This window comes from Aegilops tauschii, chromosome 7 (assembly GCF_002575655.3).
Source record: "Aegilops tauschii subsp. strangulata cultivar AL8/78 chromosome 7, Aet v6.0, whole genome shotgun sequence".
NCBI lineage: Eukaryota > Viridiplantae > Streptophyta > Magnoliopsida > Poales > Poaceae > Aegilops > Aegilops tauschii.
The window spans coordinates 5,352,365-5,358,392 of record NC_053041.3 but is presented as its reverse complement, the minus strand read 5'-3'; positions in this window follow the sequence as shown (position 1 = coordinate 5,358,392).

Sequence of the window (6,028 nt, the reverse complement as noted above, 5' to 3'; positions counted from 1 at the left end):
TGTTTTGCTGGTGAGCACCAGTGTACTGTTGGTCTGCTGTTTCCCCTTTTATGAGTGCTCTGTTTTGCTGGTGCTACCATTGAAATGGATGATGGCAGCTGGAAACTAACTGCACAACATGGATGCGTTAATGCTATCAAGACTGCAGCTAGGTAATCCCGAATTACCTGAAGAATGAATTCTTTCTTCTGTTGGAAGAAGAGGTGGACAGGAGCTTGAGTTGTGACTTGTGAGCCAAATTCTGCACGTCGTTACGTCCGGAAGGCACGCACAGTGCTGGGATTACTGGCTAATACGGACAATTTTGATGGTATCTCAGTTTGAACCAGCGGCAGCCTAGCCCATTTTTGGCGTGGTGAGCCTGAATATTTTTCAATTTAGTAAATAATTTTCAAATTTGAGTACATTATTCTAAAATTTTAAATATTTTATGTTGAAAAAAATTACGATATAATTTTGATTTCAATTTTGTTGGAATGCATGCATTTTTTCAAATTCAAGAACATTTTTTAAATTCGTATATCTTTTTTAGAAAAAACATGAAAAGTAATATTTGTGAACTTTTTCCAAATTAATGAATATTTTGAAAAAAGTACACAAACATCTTCCAATTTTATAACATTCTTAAAATTCATGAACATTTTTAAAATTAATGATCATTTTTATATAATATATGAACTTTCTAAATTTGTTAATAATTAGTAGTTGTGTTTTTTTCAAACTAGGAGGCTGGTTTTCACTACGGATTGTTTTTTGAGAGCAGTGAACGACACGGAAAAAGAAGGGAGCCAAGAGGAGTGCATCCAGCGTTCGTGGGCCGGCCCAAACTGCACGATAACATCTCAACAAAAGCCTAACTACCCCTCAATAGAAAATGCCTAACTAGGAATCTAACCATCAAACTCATATTTTTCTCTAAAAGAAGAAAAAGAAACTCTGTCTAAAAAAATAACAAAAAAAATCACACATGGTTTGCTGATTCTTTAAACTAGGATGTTCATGAAGCAAAACACTTGGATGTTTGATCAACAACATTCATTCCCCGAGACTTAAGATACTTCGTTTATTTAGTGTACACGATTGGGCGATAATTTGTTTAGCGCATTATTTGTAGAAGTTGCCGACTTGTGGGCAAGGGTTCCGGGTTTACGGTTTAGTGACGACAAGTAGCTTATACAACCTCCATAGTTTTGTGATTGTGTGTGTGTTTTGTTCTATTTCTTTTCATGATGTTTTTTAATGCAACGTGAATCTGGGAGGTTCTTATTATGTTCATTTTTGGAATGCAAGGTTTTATGTTCATCTTTTGTTAGCACAGCATGTTATAACTATGTGAATCTGCGAGGTTCTTACTATTGCGCTTCAAAAAGTTTTTTTGTTTTAGAATAAAATAGAACAACTAAAGATGGGCTAAAATGCCAAGAGAGAAAACACAGGACTACTTGGGCTTGGCCCAGTGCCCAGGCCACTCTCGTTCTCGCTCTCGTTGTGTGCTAGGGAAAAAAAAGGGTCACTCTCGCTCTTCGGCGCCTCCGCCGCAAATCGGCACCGGCGGCAAGCACAAAAGGGTTGTGCGTCCTCAAGCAGCGCCGCCAGCCCCAAAATGCCGCCTCCTGTCCAACGAGACGGTGGTGGTCGGGATGCGGGCGCTCATGGCGGTGGGTCCCCGTCGGCTCCGGCGCCTGGAGCGTCCCAATGGTCGTGAAGATGGCCGATCTGTTCCCCTCCAGTTGCCCCTGCCAATGTATAGGTTCACATTTCTTCTTGCGCCTCTCCTCTCCTCTCCAAATAATGTGGATCTAGGCAGCAATTTTTTTTAGCTTTTATCTGAAACTCGGCAGCAGGCCCATTTTTTTTTAATTCAGATCTAACAAATTGTTCACCGGTGCGGAAAATTTACATTTTACACTGTGCGTGTTTGTGCTGATCTGTGAGCGTGTCGTGTCGAGCCGTCGTCTTCTCAGAGGATCCGAGACCAACTCCTGGCTTCCATTTGCGTGCAAAAATGAGACATCCGAGGCAGGTGTGATACAGCAATGGGTCTTTTTGGTCGCCGGAGCTGTCGTTTTGGGTGCTACCCTGGCCCCTGGGTGTAAAATTCTTTAGATTTCCTTTCGCTACGCCCTTAATTTGATCCAAAAGAAAAGGAATTCAGTTCTTATAGGACTATGGACGCGTCGTCTGCCCAACGGATGTGTGCCACCCCTGTTGATTGCTGCTGTACCATCAAAAGTTCAAAACCAATCAGGCTTCAGCTCAATCAGTTGTTCACTCTTACTGCACATTTCTTCTCCTCTCCCCTCCTCTCCTCTCCAATAAGGTGGATATAGGCAGCACAATTAGTCCAAAACTAGCCTTGATAACTTTTGATCTGAAACCACCATACATCAAAACTCGGCTTGACAGAAGGACCGTTCAACGCATGGCTAACAGATTGTTCACCGATGCGGAAACTTCATCAATGTAATATGGTGTACGTGCATTCATATTTCGCACTGTGTGTGTATGTTGATCTGCAAGCGCGTCGAACTGTCGTCTTCTTAGCTGATCTGTGAGTACCGACGTATTGTGTGCCCAACGGTTGATTGATGGACACTGTACTACCAAAAGGCACCAGGCTTCAGCAGCTCAATAAGTTGTGGATTCGCATTCCACACTGTGCGTGTTTCTGCTGATCTATGAGCATGTTGAGCTGTCGTCTTCTTAGCGCAACAGGGCTCATCCTCCCGGTTCCATTTGCTTACAACAGTGAAACCTGTGAGACAGGGCTCGTGCAGCAGTGTTGGGTACAAGAAAAGGAGTTTAATTTAGTTCTTACACGAGGACATCAGGCTGCAGCGGCAGCTGAATCTATTTTGTACCGGCACTGCATAGTGCCCACTCAACTCTTTTTCTCACTTGAAGATTTATTTTGCTTGATTCTGCTCACATTCATGCACCACCTTATCCCTGCCTCTTAGTCTCCTCCACATTCTCCGGTTGGTGGCTTGATGGATTCCACGCTGTTGCTGGCCACGCAAGTTTTCCGGCGCATTCACCCCGGAGCCCAGTAAATTAGGTTGCCCCTTGTGCTGTGCAGCCCCTTCCTTCCTGAGAATCGATGGTGTGTCGACAGAGCCATTTTGGGTATGTACAGACATGAGATAAAATTCAGTGACAAGTACCATTTTTTTACTCTTAAACAAGCCAGGCGTGTAGTAAGGACAACCGACTTGCACTTCACTGTTGACCCTCAAACACGGTTTATAGAAGCCAAATTGGTTTGCGGCTAAACACTTGCTAAATAAGCTGCCCCCAGCTATCTCTTGTTTGTTTGGGTCAACAGAGGAGTGGAGTAGGAGCAGCAACTGTACAATCCTAATGCTGGAGCAGGACAGGGCCAGATGCAAATCCTGGCTAGTCTCAAGGTTGCGTTGTACTGTATGACTCGGATCACAATGAGAAGGTTTCACTATGTTGAGATTGTGTTCACTGTGTCCAGTATTTATTTAATGGGACTGCATTTTTTGGGTGGGTTCTTGCATGTTTACACATGGCTTTTCTACAGTACTAGCTACTGGATGAACTTGATCTCCTTCCTTGCGCCAATGATTTATTTATAATGATGATTGATATCCAAATTTGCTTCCTGCCACATTCTCGCTCGCCGAGGTTTATTCTTTTTGTCTATGCCCTGAAGAGGTACCTTGTAAAGGACTTTCTGATGTATTGGTTATTTTGGTGGACTACTTGACTGACGGGCATGCTTTCCTGTTTTCGGCTGACGGATAGTAAACTAAGTGGGTAAATCAGGAATTAGAGGACAGGAAAATTCCCGCCCATTAAGTAGGTCCTGCTTAATTAAGTGGGTAAAGTAGTGTCGTCGAAAAGTACACGAAAGTGCGCGTCCATTGGAATGGCTTATTCAGAGCTTCAAGCATTCTGGAACCATGCTGCTGGCCCCAAAAGAAGTTACTGGCATTCATACCTGCATTTGTTTATGTCTCTTTCTTGGTATTTGCCTCTGTTTATTTATAATTGTGCGCACTAGCAACATTGATAATGACTCCTTAGAGTCGACGTCAGGATTGACTGAACTCCTCCTTTCTTACAGAATAGGCAGGATACTACACGCCATTGGGTAGAAATCATTTAGGTGATTATCGGACTAATGCTAATTCGATGAGTCAGGCTGGCCTACAACAGAGATGCCTTTTGGCAACCATGTGAACTGTTACAGTATGATGAAGGGATTGATGTATTTCCAGAGGCAAGACAGTCTCAAGAAGGAAAAATCAGATACAGATACCCAATGGATACAGATAGCTCAGCTGTCCGCCTATGCTAGTTCAAACTATAAAAGTCACTGATCTTTTTCCGGTATGTACATTCTTTCCAAAGCTGGTTGCTATATCAGTGATGCCTATTATATATTTAGTGGTACGTACACCAGTGCATCATCAGCTAGAAACTTGCTAATTCCTTTGTAGAAGAGCTAGAAGCAAGCGCTCTGTCAAAATCTGTATGCTTCTATAGTTGTTCAGAAGCTATTAGGCTGTACAGAATCCCTTCCTTTTGAATATGTACAGAAGCAATTTGAAGGAAATTATGTTACCTTTCCCTGCAGGTTGAGCATCAATGGGGTCATATGTTAATATTGGTCATAGCTTTCACATCTGTGAGGATGGTTCATGATGTCCACCAGACCACCACCATGTTGATAGTTCTCCACTCCTGCACCTGCACGCATGGTAAGGAGAAGAATGTGTTTCTACCTCGTGAAGTTTCTGGGGTAACAAACTGGTTGTTCTTGTTTAGTCGCACAATGGTGTTGTCTTTCCAGAGTCCTCCACTACTGATCTGATCGTATAGAGTTATGTATCCGCTGCTAAAGCTTTTTCGATACAGAATACTCCATTGTGTGATTTCTCACAACATGAAAGATGCGTCTAGCCTAATTTCTGTACTTTAATTATCGATTAGTGGGTTGTGTCCACATTGGTTACTAGTTAGTCTATTAGCAAGTCCAGTCAGCTAAACTTAAAAAAGGGCAAGTAGTTTGATCACCTCGACCATTGCCTAATTGACTGGTGATAGATAAGATCCACTTCCCACCCACCTTGTCCCTGCCTCAGTGGGTATATATATTCGTTCTCGCCTGAGTTAATTGCATAGTTGGATTGATGGATACCTTAACGGACATACCACCAATTAATGATTCCCAAATTTGCTTTCTGGTATATCATAAACTCGCTATAAAGGAATTTCTGATATCTTAATTATATATGCTAGACTTTACAGAGATATTCTTTCCTGTTTTCTGCTTCTAGGTGTGCAGTGAAGACAGCAATTCAGTGGGTAAAGATGGGAATGACATTAAAGTTATTGTCCACAATCATCAGACGTGAGATCGATAAAATAGCTATTTCTCAATGGCAACCAAACCCAAGGAAGAGAAAATTGCTAGATGCCCTCTCCGGTTCTTGTTGAAAACTTAACTAGAAAATTGCTACTTTCTTTGTTGAAAACTTAGAAGGAAGTACTCCGTCAAATTTTGTGTGTACACTCCTATAGTAGTTTGAAAGTAATTAGGCTCTACAAAATCCCTTCCTTTTGAGTATGTAATTTATGGATGCAGTTTGAAGGAAGTCCTATTTTCTCACGATTTCCTTGCGTGTGGAACATCTATAAGGATGGTTCCTGGAAAGCATGAAGAGCCAGCGATGGTGATGGATACCAACTGGTTGTTTGTATTTAGTCACACAATGTTATCCTCTGCTACTTTATACTTCGATTATCAATCGGTGAGCTGTTTCCGCGTTGGTTACTGGTTAGTTTATTAGCAAGTCCAGATCAGCTAAACTTTAAAAAAGGGCAAGTGGGTGGATCAGATCTGCTATAGCCTTGTTGACCTGCTGTTTGGGGATGTCTGTCTCTCATTCTCTTGCAACACAACATTGTTAGCTCCTACTATCTGCGTCTCCTGCAACTTTGCCTAGTCTCTGCGCCGGCCCCTACAACTCTGCTTCTGTGTAAGCTCACCGCTATG